The sequence below is a fragment of the Cupressus sempervirens genome, chromosome 3 (genome assembly GCF_028749045.1).
Source record: "Cupressus sempervirens isolate cs-2001-9-10 chromosome 3, ASM2874904v1, whole genome shotgun sequence".
Classification (NCBI taxonomy): Eukaryota; Viridiplantae; Streptophyta; class Pinopsida; order Cupressales; family Cupressaceae; genus Cupressus; species Cupressus sempervirens.
In genome coordinates, this window is record NC_143120.1 from 744,384,213 (window position 1) to 744,405,589 (window position 21,377).

General features: G+C 35.7%; 1 pseudogene; it reads left to right on the top strand.

Moving 5' to 3' along the window:
• The first annotated feature begins 6,983 nt into the window (after positions 1–6,983).
• The window catches only part of LOC149568968 (peptidyl-prolyl cis-trans isomerase FKBP42-like), a 111,566-nt pseudogene continuing 97,172 nt past the window's right edge, over positions 6,984–21,377 (top strand).

Genomic DNA, 21,377 nt, shown 5'->3' on the forward strand with positions numbered 1-21,377 from the left:
TTGGCTTTGAGTTTTAGAGTGTTGCCTTGAATAGTCTTCTTGACTTGCTCCTGAATCTCCTTCATGGTTTGTACAAAGTCTTCAGCTTGACCACTAATCTAATCCATGTTTCTAAGACACCTTAGTTCACACACACCTCTTGGATGCATGCCATAAACAATTTCAAAAGGACTCTTTCCGGTAGTCCTATTCTTGTGATGTGAATATCAGGATTTAACTGTGTGATTTTGAGTCAAACTCGATGACCCATGTTTCATGAGTAGTGATTCAACATGAATCCGTCTCTCATGAGAATAAATGCAACCCCCTGTGAGCATCACCTAGATCCAATGAGTGCTAAGTGTTCCATTTATTCTCATGAGAGATGGATTCATGTTGAATCACTACTCATGAAACATGGGTCATCGAGTTTGACTCAAAATCACACAGTTAAATCCTGATATTCACATCACAATTTGACTAGCTGTGGAAATCATCTCCTACTTATCAGTCCTATTCTTGCCATCATTGTAGCATATTCCGCTTGTGAGATGATAACATCCCAAGTCTCACCATACTCCTTAGTTAGGCACCTAAGAAGGTTACCTAAAGTCTTATTAACCACCTCAGTTTGACCATCAGTTTGTGGATGGTAAGCTGAACCAAAAGACATGTTAGTGCCAAGCTTCTTCCATAAAGTCTTCCAAAAGTGACTCATGAATTTCACATCTCGATCCGACACAATGCTTAATGGAAGTCCATGAATCCTTACAACCTCTTTGAAAAAAAAATGAGCTATATGACTTGCATCATTAGTTGTCTTACATGGAATGAAATGCCCCATTTTACTGAATCTATCAACAACAACATAGATGCTATCATATCCTTGCTTAGTTTTAGGCAAACCTACAACAAAATCCATACTTACACAATCCCATGGCTGGTTGGGAATTGGTAGAGGCTGATAAAGACCTACATTGCTCATTCCTCCTTTTGCCTTCATACACACCATGCATTGCTCAACATACTTGGTTACATCTTTGACCAATTTAGGCCAATAATAGAACCTTTGCACTAGTTCTATTGTCTTGTTGATACCAAAATGCCCACTCAAGCTGCCATTATGTTGTTCTTGTATTAGGTTCTCTCTCATGGAACCTCTTGGAACACACAATTGATTACCCTTGAAAAGTAATCCATTTTGCAATGTGAATTCTAAAAATTTTCTATGGAAGTGATTCTCAAAATCAGTACATACCTTGTATGCATCAGCAAAGTTACTATCTTCTTTATAGAGGTCCTTAAAACACTCTATTCCAATGCTTTGGTGTTGAATCTCTTGAATAGTCAAGACTCTTCTACTTAAGGCATCAACAACCTTATTCAATTGCCCCTTTTTACGCTTTATGGTGAAGGTAAAAGCTTGCAAATACTCCATCCATTTCAAAGGCCTGTTACTTAGCTTCTCTTGTGTATTAATATAACTAAGGGCTTGGTTATCAGTAAAAACAACAAACTCTTTAATAAGCAAATAGTGTCTCCACTTCCTAAGACACTAGACTAAGGCATACAATTCTAGATCATAGGATGAGTATTTCTTCTTGGCTTCATTTAGCTTCTCACTATAGAAGGCAACTGGTCTACCTTCTTGACTCAACACCCCACCCACTACTAGGCCACTTGCATCACACTCTAAGGTGAACAACTTTTCAAAGCTAGGAAATTGTAGGATGGGTCAACTGGCTACTTGCATCTTCAACATATCAAAGGACTTTTCAGCTTCTAAGGTCCACCTAAACTTAGACTTAACTCCCCCCTTTATGGTATCAACTAAGGGTGCACAAATATCACTGAAATTTATAATGAATTTCCTATAAAATTGGGACAATCCATGGAAGCTTCTTACCTCAGTGGTAGTGGTAGGTGTAGGCCAACTTAGGATAGCAACAACTTTCTCCTTGTCCATCTTCAAGGTTCCTTTAGACACCACAAAGCCTAGATACACCAACTCTTGCTTGAAGAAGTCACACTTCTCAAGGTTGATAGCTAGCTTCTCCTCATGAAGCCTCTTCAACACCACTTCTACATGCTTGACATGTTCCTCTTTGGTCTTGCTGTAGATGAGGATATCATCCAAGTACACCACCATAAATTTGCCTGTGAAGTCTTTGAGCACTTCATTCATGAGCCTCATGAATGTGCTAGGGGCATTGGAAAGACCAAATGACATCACAAGCCATTCATAAAGACCATCAGTAGTCTTTCATTCATCTCCCTCCTTTATTCTGATTTGGTGATACCCACTTTTCAAGTCCAACTTAGTGAAATACATAGCACCTCCTAGACAATCCATAAGATCTTCAATTCTTGGAATAGGAAACCTATACCTAATTGTAATGTGGTTAATGGCCCTTGAGTCAGTACACAACCTCCATTTTCCTCCCTTCTTGGATGCCAAAACCACCAGGACTGCACAAGGATTTATGCTCTTTTGGATCAAACCTTGGTCCATCAACTCTTGGACTTGTCTTGCCACTTCAAGGCTCTGATTTGGAGTGAGCCTATAGGCTACCTTATTAGGCAAAGATGCAACTAGTACAAAGTCAATTTGATGAATTATAACCCTCCTAGGAGGTAGGGTAGCTGGGGTACCATCACTCACTATATCCTTATACTTTTCAAGCAAAGTTTGGACTTCAATCGGTAAGGGTTCCTTGACTGATTTTTCTTCATTAGTGGACTTTAGTATCACTGCAAATCCTTGGCACTCCTTATGCTTAAGGTCTTTTACAAACTCTTTCTCTCCACATAGCAGCACACTAGGTAATTGGGACTGTGGTTCTTCCCCTTCAAACAAAGACTAAATTTTGAAAGTCTTGGCTCCTTTTTTGAACGTTATGGAATTAGCCCTACAATCATACACCACCTCCCTATCAAATTGCCATGACCTCCCTAGAAAAATATGACAAGCATCCATTGGCAAAATATCACACAACAATCGGTCTTTATATCCTGCAATTGAGAAGTCCACCCATGCTTGCTCATTCACTAGGATGCTTTGCCCTTTGTTAAGCCATGTGACCTTGTAAGGGTTGTCATGAGGTATCTTCTTCAGTTTGAGCTTTGTAACAACCTCCTCTGATATTACATTATCAGTTGATCCGGAATCAACCACCACCTTGCATACTTTTCCTAGGATTTTCCACTTGATCCTAAACAATGCCCTCCTATGTCTAGGCTCGTCAGGAGCTGGTTTCTTGATCAACACCCTCCTAAACATGAGGTTATCACCTTTTTCAGACTCTATATGGTCTATATCAGCATCCTTGCAAATTGTATTATCTTCTTGTGCATATGCTAGCCTTTTATCTTGGCTTGAGGAAGAGGGTTTGTCCGGGCACCTATAGGCAGGATGGCCTAGATGACCACAATTGTAACACTTCATTCTTGAAAAGTAAGAGCTGATCCTACCTCCTCTACCCCTACTTGATCCTCCTTAATTACCTCTCCCTCTATTATAACCACCACTTGAAGAGTGGTCACTAGTTTGCTCCATGGGTTTGCTTTCTCCTTGGTTCTTTTGATCACTACCTTTGCCTTGGTAGCCTCCTCTTTGACTTTTCTGATTTCTACCTTTGCCTCTATCTTTGAAGTTAGAATTTCCTTTCCTCTTGTTCTTTTCTTCTACCTTCAAAGCTAGCTGATGACATCTTTGGACAGTGGTAGGGGCCCATAAGCTAAGCTCCTCTTGAATGTTCCACTTCAAGCCACCGAGATACCTTGCCACCTTGAGTGACTCGTCTTCTTGCTTCTTGGATCTCAAACACAACCTCTAAAATTATTTAGTATAGGAGGTCACATCAAGATATTTTTGCTTCAGTCCTTGCCTTTTTTTATGGAGTTGGATCTCAAAGTCTTCAGGTAGGAAGTTCTCCTTGATTTTTCTTGCCATAGCACTCCAATTTGCAATTGGATTCTTGCCCACATCGACTCTTTCATCTTGTAAATACTTCCACCATGTTAAGGCTGAGCCTCTAAGCCTTGACTTAGCCACCTTAACCTTCTGTGCCTCTGAGATACCCTCACACTCAAAGTGGTTCTCCATACCCTCTAACCAATCCATAACTACATCAATATCCATCTTACCACTAAAAAGTGGAGCTCCTTCCAAGGCTTTACCTCCCAAGGCTTTGATTGCCTTCAAGAAAGGTTCTTCTTGTAAGATAGGATTAGGTTTAGGTATGATGTCTTCCTCTACTACCTTCTTACCCTTCCCATATTCTTCTTCTTCCCTTTTCCTGGCTTCCTCTGCAATTGCATCTAGTTTTTGCTTCACCTCTTCCAGTGCTTCTTCAAGTGGTTTCTTTCCTTTTGTTCATTAACCTCTTTGGCTAACTCCATGTTAGTCACCATCATAGTTTCTCCTACTGATTCTTTAGTAGCTTCAAACATCTACTACTTTTTCCCAAATCTTTAATTTGCTCTGATACCACTCTGATGTAACACCCCAACCTTGCTTCCAAACCCCAAGCTCTCTTAGGGCTACCTTAGGTCATTCACTAGACCCACTAGGGCTTCTTCACACCCTATGCTTACTAGGACCTTGCTCAAGAGATCCTAATCCTTTAGGTGGGGGCACACCAACAAAGTAACATCAAATTTCTTACTAGCCGGCTCCAGTCTGCTACTAACCCTCAAGTCCATCTATAGCTCCAAGGGTACTAGTTCTTCATCCAAGGTTTGTTTAGACTCCTTCTAACATTCATGACCCTAAAAAATGCAGATTTCATAGGTGCATTCAATCTACTAGGGAAAATACACCAAATTGCTCCAAAAAGGCTACTAGGAATTAGCCCTCCTAAATAGTTGGAAACAAGATTTCTTGAAAAAATTCTTAACAACCCTGCAAAAAAATTACATTTTTGGATACCCTTTTCAAAGTACTTCAAGATTCTATGATTTTTCAACCCCCAAACTATCTGTAGAACCAAAGTACAGTTTTAGGCCAAAAATGAGGATTTCAAGTGCTTTATCACTGTTGTGATGGAAAACCACCTTGGAAAATGTTCTAGGACCTCTCCCTTGGACTGAATCAAGTTTATACCTTCTCCTTACTTGTTGTGTGGCTAGATTGAGGTGTTTTCATGCTCAATCCCCTCCATAGCTCATTTTTCCAACTGTGATTCCTAGCCAAGTTGCATTTGGCTTGCCTAGGGCATCACTTTAAAAATGCTTGATGCTATTTTAAAGGACCCTCCTTCCTAGTACATAATGTACATGGACCTTAGTTCCAATTCCCAAAATACCAGAGGTTTCCAATGGTGGGAAGAGGCCCTAAGATCCCATTTTCTAAGTGCAACCTTGTTCAGATCAGCAACTTGGCAAGAACAAAAAGATTTTCTAAACTAATACAAAATGAATTGAAATGATCAAACCAAAACTACAAAAAGATGAAAAATAATATTTTAGAAATTTTCCAACACAAAAATCAGGCCATTCAATCCTCCTCTATTAAAAATTCCTTCAAATGCATAAAACCGGCAACAAAATACTTGCACAATTCGTACAAATGCAAAACCAACTTGTCCAACCCATGAAAATGGTTGTCATCACCCTTTTAAAGGCTCCTCCATCAGTTCCATAACTGTTATAAATAGTTAGGATGTTGTAAACTCAAAAAATGCAAAAAATTGCTTTTTGCAAGAAAATGTTGTCATGACAACATGACAACATTTTAGCAACTTTTGTTCTACATGGAGTTAGACCTCCAAATTTGGAAAAAGACCAAGTAGACATATAATATGAATAAAATGACTTAAAATGAACTATTCAAAGCCATTGAAACCTTTCTAGACCATTTTAGCCTTTATCGGACCTAAGTCACCTAGTTGACAATAGTTGGCAACTTCTAGCAACTTGGTCACTTTGGGTCTTGCCAAGTCTCCTAAACACACCTAAGGACCACATATGACCTATTATTAGACTAGTGATGTGGCTAGCATCACTACAAGCCAAAAATAAGGAAATACCTAGGTTTCACACTTAGCCTGCCTAGGTGCTCCTGCACCAGTTACAAGGTTATATTGGGTAGCACAACAACCACAAGTGATATTTCATAGGGGTATGCTACTAGAATTAATGGAGAGATGGGATGAGACTACATGCTCATTCCACTTACTAGTGGGAGAGATGATAGTCACCTTGGAGGATGTGTACTAGATCCTATGCTTGCCAATTCATGGACTGACAATGAGACCTCAAGGACATAGATCATGTGTAAAGATAGGCACAGATTTTGATTACTATATGGGTATGTCATATAGAGATAGACGAAGACCAAACTAGGTACACCTGAAGGGCATCATCCTTGGTGGGCACCTCTACTTAGGAAGATTATACTATGCGTCAGTACCACTATTGTCATACCTGATACAAAGGGTATAGTATTCCCCACTCCTCTAATAGATGTAGTTAGGCATATGGAGAGAGAGTTGACAATGTATGCATAGGGACATAACATGATAACATATTTGTACTATGAGCTAGGGAAGTTTGTGAGATATCAATGCTCAAGTTTTATGACATGTACACTCTTAAAGGTGTGGGCATTTGAGCACTTCGCATGCACTAGACCATCTGGGTTCCTGAACAAGATACTAGTAGAGTCACCAAGAGTGTATGCTTATGCACTAAGCCATTCTTGGTAGTTTGGAGATATATTATATTGGAGGATCATATTCAACTGGTTATAGTCTACTATGCTTACATGGAGACCCTACCATCTCATGATAGCATGGCCAGACTCAACAATGTAGATGAGATGGATGTAGATATAGAGGGTTTTAAAGGAAGGACATGAATACATAGTCACTCCCTACTATTATAACAGAGTGTTTTGACAATTCGGTCTTTAGCAAGGTCTTCCTCCATTTGTGCCTCGATATTCATATGGAGCTAGATATAGAGATATCCTCGGGACTAGACATCGATTGATAGTGGATGACATGACACTGATAGATACCAAGGGTACATATGACACAGATGTACCTCCTACATTGGAGAATGCAAGAGTATCTAGAGACTATCTACGATATTTAAGTGTTGAGGGTGTGAGAGCCATATTCCCAGATTACTACCCTATAGGTGATTTGGGTCCATATTCTAGAGTATCACGAGGAGACGTAGACAAGAGTGATGATGATGATGATGATTATGTGGCTCCACTAGAGGGGGAGACAATGGATGCTAAGGGTGGGATGATACAACAATTGTTAGGAATAAGGTGTCTCAACCTTGGATAATTCCTATTCTTATTATTTGTTTTATTAATGTATTTTTTTGCAAATGATGTAATTAAGTGTGAGTGTACATGTCTAGTTGGCATGTTGATGTGTCACTCCACTTGCATGTGTTGGCATCTTGAATAGTGTATAAGGAGATCACAACTGAAATGGTTATGACAGATTCCTATGACACGTAAGAGCTATTTTTGGAAGATATGATGATGGGTGAAGACATGAAGACATGTGGCAATTGATCATTGAGTATTGTACACTTAAGTCTTCATCTATCACATGGGGTTCGGGGCATCAACCTAGAATTTTTTTTGGGTTCCTAATATTCCAAAGAATGGTAAAACCCTAATATAGTTCTTCTTTGGAAGTTGCCCTAAAATGGAAAACACGTGATATAATAGACTTTAGGGTTGCAGATAGGTAAGAGTGAAAGTGTATTGTTGGTAGTGTTTTGTTGTGACTAGATTTGTCTTTTGTGTTCTGAAAGAACTTGCATTGCAAGTGTGTTGTAGCCTTTGTGTTGAAGATAATACATTGTGTAGGTTTTGGAGGGGTGGGGTTGTTTTACCAAAAGGTTTTCACCCACCGGCATATCTTTATGTTTGTGTTTTCTTTCTCTATCTATTTTTTGTATTCATGGTTGACTATAATATTGTTGTTTACATAATATCAAATCTAAAATTGTAAGGATTTAAATAGAATTTGCACAATACTTTCCTTAAGGGATTAGTGTAGGAAGCTATTTCCACACTCGAGTTTCCTTACAACAATAGTGGGTGGGAAAGCACAAGAGAGGATGCCCTCTCTTATAGTAGCCAGATGACTATGATCTTGCACACCATGAGGTCAAAATGGGACCCCTCCTTCTAGGACCAAACATGTAGAGTATAGAGAATCAAGGCAACCACCCCATCTACCCATATTCAAGACATAGACCCTAGGTTCCAAGAAGGAGATCCAGGTATGAAGAATGGTGTTGATTTGATTACATGGATAATGATACAAAATAAATGAATAATAAAATATAACTTGTGCACCTAGTACAGAGGAGTGGAGATCCTTTGTAAGGGACATCCTGATGAACATGGCCACAAAGGAAATGATACCTCCTCTTCATAGATTTGATATGTGATGAAATGAGATCCTAGAAATCACTCAGACATCTTCACACCTATAGCAGTAGAGCTACAATTGATGCAAGAGCAACTAGATCAGGAGGGTCACAAGCTATAGGTGCTACATGTACACTAGTGTAGATCTCATAGCCGATCAAAGTAGCTGATCAAAGAGGAGTACATCCAATAGTCACACTTATGTTTCAACTACCCAGTGGAGAGCCCCATCATTGCATCATAAATAAAAGAGATCAAGATCTCACTATTCTATAAATGAGAGTTGATTGCACTTATTTTGATATAGGGCACAATTTGTATCTAGTGCCTACTATGTATACCACAATACTTAGGAATATGTTTTATTATTCCCTCTTATGATTAATTTGCATAAGTAATAACATAAAGAAAGAAAGAAAACATGGGAATGCATATATCATGTACTTAACATTTTTAAGATCACTTTTAAAGAAAGGAAAAATGCAAGCACATAAAATGAATAGTTACACATAATAATGACATAAATGCATAATATTAATGGGTTCCTTAAAAGGCACTCCATTTATATCAGCAATATTATATGCACCAAATCCATATACTTCATTACTAATATAGGGACTTTAATAGTTGGGACTAAATGTCCTTTTTTCACTCGACAAGGTGTTTACATTCCTTTGATTATCATAAAGAACTAAATTGCCTATGAATAAAGAACATTTAATTACTTTACCATTATACTTTTTGTTTATAGTTTTATGATAAGCCATGATATGTTCTAGAGCATTGATTTGTTGTTCATCCAACATGTCATGCTCTAGTAAAGGTTGTTATAGAAAAGTATTCTTGTCAATTATACTTTTGAAAGAAACTCTCAAAGAAAGAATTTCTAATTCTAAAGGAATTACCTTATTTTGCCCATACACTAAGTTATAAGAGATGTTCCCATAGAATTTTGAACACCAGTTCTATAAGCCCATAGAGCATAAACCAATTGAGTGTCAAAGATTGTCCTAGTTCTATTGCATCCTCTTTGAACTATTTTGAATTTGATGAAGTCAAAGATTGTCCTACTGCATTTGACATGTGGGAAAAGCTGAAGAAAGTCTTTGGAGGTGACAAAAATGTGCAAAGAGCCAAGACAAAAAATTTAAGAGGTAAATTTGGTCAATTGAAAATGAAAGGTGAGAACATCACCCAATATAGTGAAGTGGTCAAAGAAAGTGTTAGTGCAATTAGAGTTGCAAGAGGTAAAATTGATGATGAAACAATAATCAACAAGGTACTAAGAACTCTTCTTCCTATTTATGCAATTAGAGTTTTAGCTATTCAAAAGATGCAATGCAACCCATCACATGATCCAACCCTAGATACTCTTGTGGGAAGATTGACTACTTTTGAGTTGGATAACGTTGATAACTATGCTCCTTCTTCTAACAATATTGAATCTGCATTCAAAGAAAAACTAACCCTTGGTAGAAAAGGAGGGAACTAAAAAGGAAAACAAGTTGACAGTGAAGAAGAAGATGATTTAGATGAAGATCTTGAAGTCATTGAAGCCCTTCTAGAAAAAAGAGCAACAAAAGGGAAAGGAAAATTTAGAGGTAAAATTCCATTGATTTGTTTCTCATGCCAAGAAGTTGGTCACATTGTTGCAAGGCATCCAAACAAGGAAGATAAAGATTTTAAAAGGTTCAACAAGTTCAAAGGAAAGAAAGACTTCAAAATCTACAAGAACTACAAAGGAAAAGGTAAGAATTAATGTTACATTGCAAAAGATTCTAATAGTGATAATGATGAAGATGAAGTAGTTTATATTGTTGTTAAAGATGAATATGATGATGAGGAAAATGAAAAGATGACACTTATCTCTCATGTTAGAAAAAATGATACATGGATCATAGATAGTGTTTTCTCTCATTACATGATTGGTGATAAAACTAAATCTGAACATTTGAACACTATGATGGTGGAATTGTTAGATTTGAAAATAATAAACCATGTTATGTAAAAGGAAAAGGAATCATAGCATTAATTGATGGAATCAAATGTGAGAATACCTATTAGGTTGAAGAATTAAGACATAATCTTCTAAGTGTGGCATAGTTGAACAATATAGGATACAAAGTTGAATTCATGAATGACAAAGCTAAACTATTGGATGGAAAAGGAAAATTAGTTGGAACCAACATTTAGACAAAAGGAAATTTGTTTTACCTAGAACTCACTAAAATTTCATGCTTGCTAGCTCAAATAGAAGAAAGTTTGCTATGGCATAAAATGATCTGTCACGTTAACTTTGATAACTTGATCACCATAAGAAATAACAATAGAGTAAGAGGCATACCTTATCTGAAGAAACTAGAGATGGGCATGTGCAAACAATGTCAAATTGGTAAAATGAGTAAAAGAAGTTTCAAGAGTAAGTCCTACAATTCTAAAGAAGTTTTGGAACTAGTTCACAGAGATCTTTGTGAGCCAATAGGTGTGGAACGCTACTATGGAGATATTTATTTCATTCTATTTGTTGATGATTATTCTAGGATGATGACTCTAATGTTTTTGAAAGATAAGTTTGATGCTTTTCAAAATTTTAAATGGTATTTTTCTAGAGTTGAGAAAGAAACATGGAAGAATATGAAATGTATACGATCAAATAGAGGAGGAGAATTCATCTCAATTCAATTCAATGCGTTCTGCAATGAAAGAGGGATCAAAAGATATGTATCAACACCTATAACTCCATAGAAAAATGGAATAGCAAAAAAAAGAAACAAATCCATTATGGAATGTGCAAGGACATTATTGACTGAGAAGAATGTTGCACCAAAATACTGAAGAGAAGAAATCAACACAATAGTTCATACACTAAACCGAGTTCAATTAAAGAAAGGTACAAACAAAACATCTTATGAATTATGGTATGGTTATAAGCCCAATGTTTGTTATCTCAGAGTATTTGGAAGCAAATGTTATATCTTAAAAGATGTAAGGAAAGGAAAGATTGATGTAAAAAGTGATGAAGGGATATTCCTAGGGTACGCAAATAAAAACAAAGCATACAAATGTTTGAATCTTACTATTCACAAAGTCATAGAAAGTTCCCATGTAAAGATTGATGAGTTTGTAGAAAGAAGTGAACAACAAAGCAACAAAGAGCCTGAAGACTACAAAAAGTTTGTCTACTATGAAGAGGAACCTAAAACTTCACCTCATAAGGTTGAAGCCATTCAATAACCCAGTGTACCAATAAATTCACTAGTAGTTCAGCCTGAGTTACAAACAAAAGGCACCTGAGCCACATATAATTCAATCCAAGTTGCAACCCTAGGCAGTGCAAGTCGAGTCCTAGGTAGTGTAACCTAAATTACAACTAGATTAGCCAAAGGAGCCCAAAGAAATGGATGAAAATATCGGAGAACCAAGTTTTGAGCAAAGAAAGAAATATCCAAGACTTGCTAAATATGTCAGAAGGCATCATGCACCTAATCAAATACTTGAAGGAGAGACAAAATGCATACTAACAAGGAACAAACTAAAAGGTACATGCTTGCTTAGTGAATTTGAGCCTAGATTTATAAAAGATGCTTTAGAAAATGAAAGTTGGATAGAAGTAATGAATGAAGAGATTGAGAAAATAGAAAAGAATAAAACCTGGTCTCTTGTTCCTAGACCTAAGGATAATAATGTGATTGGTACAAAATGGATATTCAGAAATAAGTTGAATGAGAAAGGAGATGTGACAAGAAACAAGGCAAGACTTGTATGAAAAGGTTATGCTCAAGAAGAAGGTATTGATTATGGGGAAACATTTCCCTGTTGTAAGACTTTAAAGAGTTAGAATACTTTAGCATATGTAGCACAAAAGGGATTCAAAGTATATAAGATGGATGTTAAATCAACTTTCTTGAATGGAGTCTTAGAAGAATATTTCTACATTGAACAACCTAAAGGTTTCATTGATCCAAGCCAAAGAAACATGGTATATAATCTTCATAAAGCTTTATAGTGATTAAAGAAAGCTCCTAGAGAATGGTATGGAAGACTACATGGATATTTGGTAAAAATTGGTTTTGAAAAGACAAATGATAATAATAATTTATATATTAAGGAAGGACCACAGGACAAGATATTGCTTGTAGAATTATTTAAGGATGATATCATATTTGGTGGAAATAAAATGTTATGCAAGGAATTTTCTAAAGCAATGAGGAAAGAATTTGAAATGTCTATGTTTGGAGAAATTAAATTCTTTGTGGGTCTACAGGTTCATCAGATGAAAGATGGGATATACATCACTCAATCAAAATACATCATGAAAACATTGAAAGTATTTGAAATGGAAGATTCAAAACCAGTTGTGACACTTATGTCTATAGGAAATAAGATCTCAAAGAATGATGATTCAAAGGAGGAAAATTAGACTACTTATAGATCAATGATTGGGAAACTTCAATATGTGGTTCACAACAGACCTAATATTGCATTGGCAATTGGCATAGTTGCAAGATTTTTTGCTAATCTTAAAGAAAATCACATGATGACAGTCAAAAAAATTTTGAGATATCTAAAAGGAACTAAAGATTATGGGTTATTGTATAAGAAAGGAGGAAATCTTAAATTAAGAGCCTTCACAGATACAGATTGGGCAAAAAGTGTTGATGTAAGGAGAAGTACTAGTGGAGGAGCATTCTTTCTAGGAAAGAGGTTAGTGCCTTGGATAAGAAAGAAGCAAAATTGTATTTTTCAATCCACAACATAAATAGAGTATGTTGTTGTTGTAGTTAATTGTCCTAACATAATGTGGACCAAACAATTAATGTCAGGAATGAAGGAAGAAATCAAGGAACTAGTGGTTATCTATTGTGATAACACAAGTGCAATAAATATATCCAAAAATTCAGTGATGCACACAAAGACAAAACACATTGCAATCAAATATCATTTCTTAAGGGAATTGGTTCAAGACAAAAAGGTAAGATTGGAATATGTGAACACCAAAGAGAAGATAACATATTTTTTTTACTAAGGATTTACCTAAGGATGCATTTATTTATCTAAGAGGTAAACTAGGTGTTATTCCTCTATCTGATGCTCACTGAAGAAAAAGATAGTGAGGCATCAACCAAACTCCATTGAACATCAATCAAGTTGATGTACTATAATATAATGCATATTACATATGAATCAATAGAAAAGGTACATTGTAATTTTAGAGTCTGCATGCTTTGGCAATTGATGTCAAAGAGGGAGAATTTAGTGTCAACATGGAAGATTGTGGGAAGTTTAGTATTAACGAGAAAGAGGCAAAGTCTTGCTATTCAAATAATGGATTATATATCCAAGAAGGAGAAAATGATAGAATAACCCTGATAGGAAAGAAACAAAGAAAAATCTAAGTAGAATCTCAGAGGGAGTTAGTATGAATGAGAATCAGACTGAAACTAAGGATATTATTCAATTGATCATACTTCTATTAGTTTATGTTGACATGTTGTGTTGCCATCAATACCAAAGAGGGAGTTTGTTGGAAAAAATTCTTCAATTATAGATTTTCATTGATGTTTACACAAATTTCAGTATTAACCGAGTAATGTAGATTTTGTAGTATTAATCTTGTGTATCTCAGTATTAACCGAGCAGTCAGGTAAAGTAGACTTTCTAGTATTAATCGAGTAGTTAGTTAATTAAATGGCTTCCTGCTTGCAATATTGACTGAGTGGTCAGATATCAGAGGCTTTCAGTATTGACTGAGTGGTCAAGCCACAAAGGCATGCAATATTGAACAAGTCATAGTGTCAACCAAGTGTTGACCAAGAGACAATAGAATGTAATTGTCAAATATTTTATTAATGGAGGTTGACTATTTGGATGTTTATTAATATTTTGAAAGGGTATTCAAGCCAACTTTTCTTAGCTTATGATATATAAGAAAGGTCAAGTTGTGAGGACAAGAAGTACCAAGTGGAATATGAAATAAGATGGATATGTGAGCAAAGGGAAAATGAAGAGTAGGAAATAATGAAAGATAAGTTGCAAAGAAACATCTAATCAAGAAGGATCTGGAGGTCAAGCTAGAATAAAGATCTGAATCTACAAAGATAGTTGCTTCATAAATCAAGTTGAATTGTTTTTCCTTTCTAACCATTGTAGCAATAAAGAAATCTCGTAATAGAGTTGACTTAACAATCATTTTGTATATCCTCTGACAAGGTGATATTTCAAGATTGAAGTGTTTGAAGACCTCTAACCAGGCCACTCTTAACAGGGTGATTTAAATCCTCTAACAAGGTCATACTTAATGGTATGTTTTGTAACCTTTAACAGGGTTGGCTCCTAAGAGGGCTCACTTTAGAATAGTGAAAATTACTGTGACTAGTTGCAAGGTGGTTTTTCCTAGATTGGGTTTCCACGTTAAATCTTGGTGTCATATGTGTTCATGTTATTTGCTTATGCTTTATGTTTCTACAACTAAGTTTTTGATAAGAAAAACAGGTTTTAAAGGGAGTCTAAAACCCTTTACAAATCATGAAATGTTTCTACAACTAAGTTACTAAAGGATAAAATAGTTTAATAAACTTAAGATTACTTTGTTAACTGAGCATCAATAATATTCTAGTGTTAACCAAGGTATCCAATATTGCATGATAAGTGGAAGTTTGTATTGACATCTAACAGACAAGGATTTATTTTTTGTGCTAACTAATTCACCCCTTCCCTCTCAACTACTCCTCTTATATTTCCAACAATTGATTCCTTTGATCACTTAATTTCATTTACCAACTTTGCATGTTACTTTCACAATTCATACTTACACATTCATTTGCATCACTTATACTTTCTTACACACTTCATCACAAGGAAAATGACTTTGATGCAGGAGCATCGTAGGTGTAAGAGTGATCTTGCATCACCTAAAAATATTTTATTTTTAGTCTTTTCTATTTTAATAAGGACTAGTAGATAGGGTGGTTGTTATTTCTGAGACTTGCTATTTTTAGTAAGTTTGTCATACAAGCTTGGAATGTTCTCATTTTCTACATAAAGGTTCATTTTAGAGTCATCAGCCTGCCATAAAAATCTCATTTCTCTAGCTTATGTACCAAAGAAGCTATTACAAATTTTTGGTGGAAACATTTGTAGAAAAATCTTCAGGCTCACAGTTGGAGGCCTTAGAGTGCTCGGATGAGGTCTGGAAACTCGAAAGAAGGGCACTTGTGTGACTTTGAGCCTATAGATCATGAGCTGACATTTCTAAAAAGTGGTTATAATAGCCAATCGAAGCAATGGTTCAAGAGCTATGTCTTCCAAAGTTGGGCTACCTGAAATTTCTAAAATAATTGTCAAAGAGGTATTTGGTTGAGTCTATATGTTTTATTAGGGTCTATCAGCTCTAGGTATTAAGTTTCAATGTCTACAACCTTACTAGGCAGCATAAAATTGCCTATTTAGGAAAGACCCGAACATTGTCTAGAATAACTCTGGGTGGTAGTTCACAGCTTAGTCTTGCATATTACTATAATGAAGGTGCCCACGTGGGTTAGCATATTGTAATTATGAATTTTGTAATTCTGCATTTGCGGTGATAATAATAAGTCCATATTTTGTTCTCGCATTTGTTGTTGTTTCTTTGTTTCTATTATGAGTTTATGGTATTAAGAGGAGCACCCTTCATCAAGTATAGTTCTTGAGTGTGTGGAAAGATCACTGACTGTGAGGCAGTTCACACTGGGACCATGGTTTGGGCTAAGTGTGTAGATAGATCACTGATTGTGAGATAGTTTGCACTAGGGTTTCAGTAGAAGCATGCAAATGCTTCCATGAAGAAAGTGTGACAAAAGAGCTATAGGTGTTACACCTAAGGGTTTTAGAGACTTCCAAAGAAAAATGAAAGCATTGGAAGAAAAAATGCATAGATGAATAAATCTTCCCATAAGAAATGAAAGCAAGGATGAGGACGAAGTAGAAGAAAATGCCAAAACAAAGGCAATTCTAAACCTAGAGGAAGAGAGGCCTTTTAGGGCCATCTCTAAGATTAGAAAAAGACCTAAGTTTGAAGTTCCCAAATTTTTTAAAAATCTTAACCCAGAGGAGCTAATCAATTGGATCAATGAATTGGAGTACTTTGAGTATGAAGATATTGAGGATCTTGATAGGATCAAGTTTGCGAAGGCAAAACTGAAGGGACATGCAAAGATCTAGTGGCAAGAGGTTTAGTTGGAGTGAAATAGAAAGGGAAAGGACATAATCACCAGATGGGATCGGATGATAGCTAAATTGAAGTGAAAATTCATTCCCATGGATTATGAACTTGATCTATTGAAGAAAATGCAAGGGTTGAAGCAAGTGAGAAAATTTGTTCAAGAGTATATCAAAGAGTTCTACCAAGTTTTCATTAGAACTAGCCATACAAAATTTGATAATGAGAAAGTGACTCGTTATCTTAATGGGTTAAGGGAAAGTATTCAAGATGAGCTGAGTTTGGTTCAAATGAACAATATTGAGGAGGCATACCAATTTTCCCTAGAGTTTATGAAAAATTGAGCAAGAAGTTTGACAACAAGAATAATGGAAGTGGTCGCGGTGGAAGATCTGGCTTAAAATCTAATGGAGCATAATGATGATCAAAAGAACAAGGATGAGGTTGGAAGTAGTAGTTAGAACCAAAGGGGAAACAATTCCAATCATTTCCATGATCAAAATAATAGAGATTAGAGAGGAAGAGGCAGAGGACAAGGATCTGGAAGAGGAGGCTTCTGTGAGAAATGTTTTCACTGTAGAGAAGAAGGGCATAGAGCATTTGAATGTTCACAGTGCCAAGGAAGGATAGATCGAAGAATATAAGGTCAGGCTAGAGTTGCACATGTTGGTGATGTAGACAACTAAATCTGATTACATCACTTAAGTAATCCTATTTAGTCATCTCCTAAGGCATCATTAATTAAATATTTAATATTTAATTAATCTATTGATCCCCTAATTAATTAATTAATTTAATTAACTATAGTCCAATTGATAAAATCAAATGATCGCCCAAAATCAATTTATCAATTAAATTCCTATTCCTTTTTAAATTGAATAAATCCTCAAATCTATTCAATTTAATCCCATACCCCCATTTTATTAAATAAATCATTTAATAAAATATCTAAAATACTAAAAGCCTCCCTAAACCCTATCCTAACCCCTAGTCCAACCCATTCACACATACTAACCTCACTTAGCCACCTAACCGATCCCATCAAATCTAAGCCACTTGCCCCCTAATCCCCCTCTAATCCAAGCCTAATCTTCACTCTAACCATGTGTACAACCTTAATCCTAGATTAAGAATTCCTAACCCAAGTCAAAGTCAAGACTTCCACCCACCTCCCATTTTAATAGTCAAACAAAAACTTTATCCTCCATTTTAATATTCAAACAGAGACTTAACATCCTCTTTTAATATATTCAAAAAAAGACTTAACCTACCTCGTTAAATCCCAAACCACTTGCCTCTTAATCTCATCCTAAGCTAAGCCTAATCCCTTCCTTAAGAATGTGCACAACTTGAACCAAGGGTTAAGAAAGTCTTAAACCAAACCAAAGTCAAAGTTCTATCCTTAAAGTTTTGCATTCTTATCCAAGAGCCTTAAAGATTCTTATATGACTTAAAGGCTCTTTAAAGACTTTTTACACCTATTTTCCACACTCATCCTCCCTTTTCTTCCCTCATAACTCCCTCTAACCACCTATCTTGACCATCTTCCTTATCCAATCCCTTTCTAACACTTATCACAAGGCTAGAGCTTTGAAGAAGCACAATCCATGTGCTCTCTTCTCCTTGCATCCTAGCTCTCCTTAACCAATTCCCCTTCCTTGCATCCTAACACTCCATCTCACTACCCCTTGGCATATAAATGAAATCCTCTTCCTTCACAAATATCATCCACTTCTATGCTAATGTTATGATGCTATTTTGAGAGCCTAAGGACAAACAAAATACCATCATAATGGCAAAATCCATCCACAAAACCATTTTGAATCATATCCTCCATTGAAGATTGAGCAATGTCATTGAGCACACATCCCATCTTAGGGACACATCTACGCATCAAAGGGAATATTGCTTGGTTTAAGAGGTTTGCATATTCTTAGGCTACTTTGGTACTTTAATTCTCTTTTGTCTAATCATATATGTGAGTTAAATCTATTGTTTTGAATGTTTTGATTCTTCATTATATTCCTTTAAGCACTAGTTTTACAACTCTACATTTTGGCACCCCCGGTGGGACCACCCACAATCACAAGGTGACATTTATTTATTTATATTAAAAAAAATAAAAAAAATAAAAATTTCACCTTCTCTTTTCCTCAAATTATCTTTAATATTTTTATATTAAAATAATAATAATAATAATTTGGGGTACACCTTTTTTTTGAGAAAGTTTGGTAAAAATACGCATATTCATATATATGTGTTTGATAATAATAATAATAATAATATATATATATATATATATATATATATATATATATATATATATATATATATATATATATATATATATATATATATATATATATATATATATATATATATATATATATATATATATATATTCAAAAAAAAGTGTAAAATGCGTGCCTATCTTTTTGGAGTGGGATAGATTTTGACCCCCAAAATTCTTCCAATTTCTTGCAGGCACCACACAGACCCAGCCAGCGGCCACTGCAACGCCTCTCCTAGTCAGCACAACATCAACAACCTTCTGCAAGTCTTTTCTAAGCCTTCAGAATCAACATTCGGTATTTTTCTCATAACTTGAGCATTTGAACTTTGTTTTCAGAAAATGAAAAATCGTCGAAAAGCTGGTTCCAAGCCCGTCATGATGGTGTTGGTTTTATCATATTTTTCAGCCTTTTAGATACTTATTTTTGCTATCAATGACTAAAATTTGATTTTAACATTTTCATTGTAGGGTTATTTCACTTTTTATTATACAATTTTGATACCTTAACCTACGGTTTTGTAAGGATATTTTCTAACTCATGTATTGCAGGTTGAAGAGTTATAAGAAACCATTAACCATGTGTCTTCCAAGTTTTCTTTACATGGTTTAAATGCTCTTGGAAAATAAACTTGAATGTTTAAAAACTTGTCTTTGAATGCATGTTGCTAAAATCAAATCTTGAATGCCATGGATTAAAATATAGCATTTTCATTGGAATGCATGATCAATACAATCTTGGATGCTAAAGGTTAAAAAAAATGAATGCGATGAACATTTGATTTTGGGTATTAAAGAACATTGCAAACCAACACACTTCAACTTTGGTGCTTAAAATGAATTTCATTCAATCTTGAATGCTCTAAAGTAAAAATGTTCTTATTCCCTCCTTTTTAAAGCTTTCATGCCCACGATTTAATTTTGTTGACTCGATTTTACTTTTTTTGGTGACATTGTCAAGTTGGAATGAACATCTGAATGCTAATCATGTGTGTGTTCAATTTATATGATAGAGAATCTAAAAGCTTCACAAATAGAATGCATCAAGTGTCTTGCATGTATTGAGATTGTTGGCAAGACCATTCACAACAACCTAGGAGTGCTTCTAGCGAGTTCATCCACCTTTGGGAAGCACGTCCCCTTTGGTGAGAAGCTCAAACTGGTAAATAATCTGGCCGATATATAAATGAGGAGAAGGGTAAACTTTCTCACTCCATCAGGCAAGTTCAGGTGGTGTGTTTCTAGGGGTAGCTTGAGGTGGAAAAACTTTCCCATGATTTCAGCATGGTCGAAATAGATTCTTAAGTAGATCACATACGTAACAACTGTTTGGCTAACACCACAGACCTAATTACGAAGCAACTTAGTAGCTATCATTTTATCCTTGGAATGTTGCAACCAAAATTTAACCTTAGGGATAAAGAGTGTGTTTGAATTGTCTTATTTGTGCTCAAGACCTGTGAAAAATATTTTTAAAATATACACAATTGTATGGTTACTATTAAATCATTTTGCTAAAGAGATCATTTGTTTGTCTTTCTCAAGGTTGCTTTGTCCTTTGAGAAACTATTTGTTCACAAATCGTAGCATCAGAAAAGGTCTTATCTTGGTTATCCCAAAAGCAGTTGTTAGCAAGTACATTCGCAACAACTTTGGTTTTGTTGGCCCAACTTCACCCTTTTTTTCAAAAAACTACCCTTGTTATCTCAAAAAGCAGTCATTAACAAAAGTCCAGTTGTAAACAAACTTGTCCTTCTTTGGTCCAAAGGTTACCTTTCTCAAAATACCATTTTTGCATATCCTACTTGATTGAAAGGTATCATACAAAACAAAATGTCCATTTTAAAAATAAACAAGATCATTTAGCATCACCAATTTTGAGTTTTGTTTCCCTAAAAAGAATCTCCATCGATCTCACCATCATAGTTGTCCTTAGACTAAGCATTGTTTAGGATAAATTGTCACTTGTGTCCCACATCACCTTAAGTAAAAGGCTGGGCTACACACTTGATCCCATTTGTCTTCCCAACGATCACAAGGATAACTTAGGGTTTGATATCACCACCACATATTCAAGTTCACACTTAAGGAAAACACAATCTCCTCCATGTAGTACCATATCATTTGGGCTTCTTAGATACCGTTAGAAGCATTTTTTTTACACATCCTCCTTTGCATCTTAGGAAATCCTTCCACCCTAGTCACAGCTAGGTAAATCATCTTGTCACATACACTCATCACCATCTCTTTTGCATTCCATCCTTAGAAAAGTTAGCATTTCATGTCACCAATCACACATTTTGGTAAGAACAAATGATAGAAGAAAGACATGGATCCTAGTCTTAGTAGTAGCATAGCTCGGGCTCAACCATACCCCATAGTTTCGGATGCACCACCAGATCCACCATCACAAACTCCCTAAGAAATAGGTACTTCCATATGTTAGAATTCTTTAGAATAACTGAGAGGGGGGGTGAATAGTTATCCAAGGTCCAATGATGTCC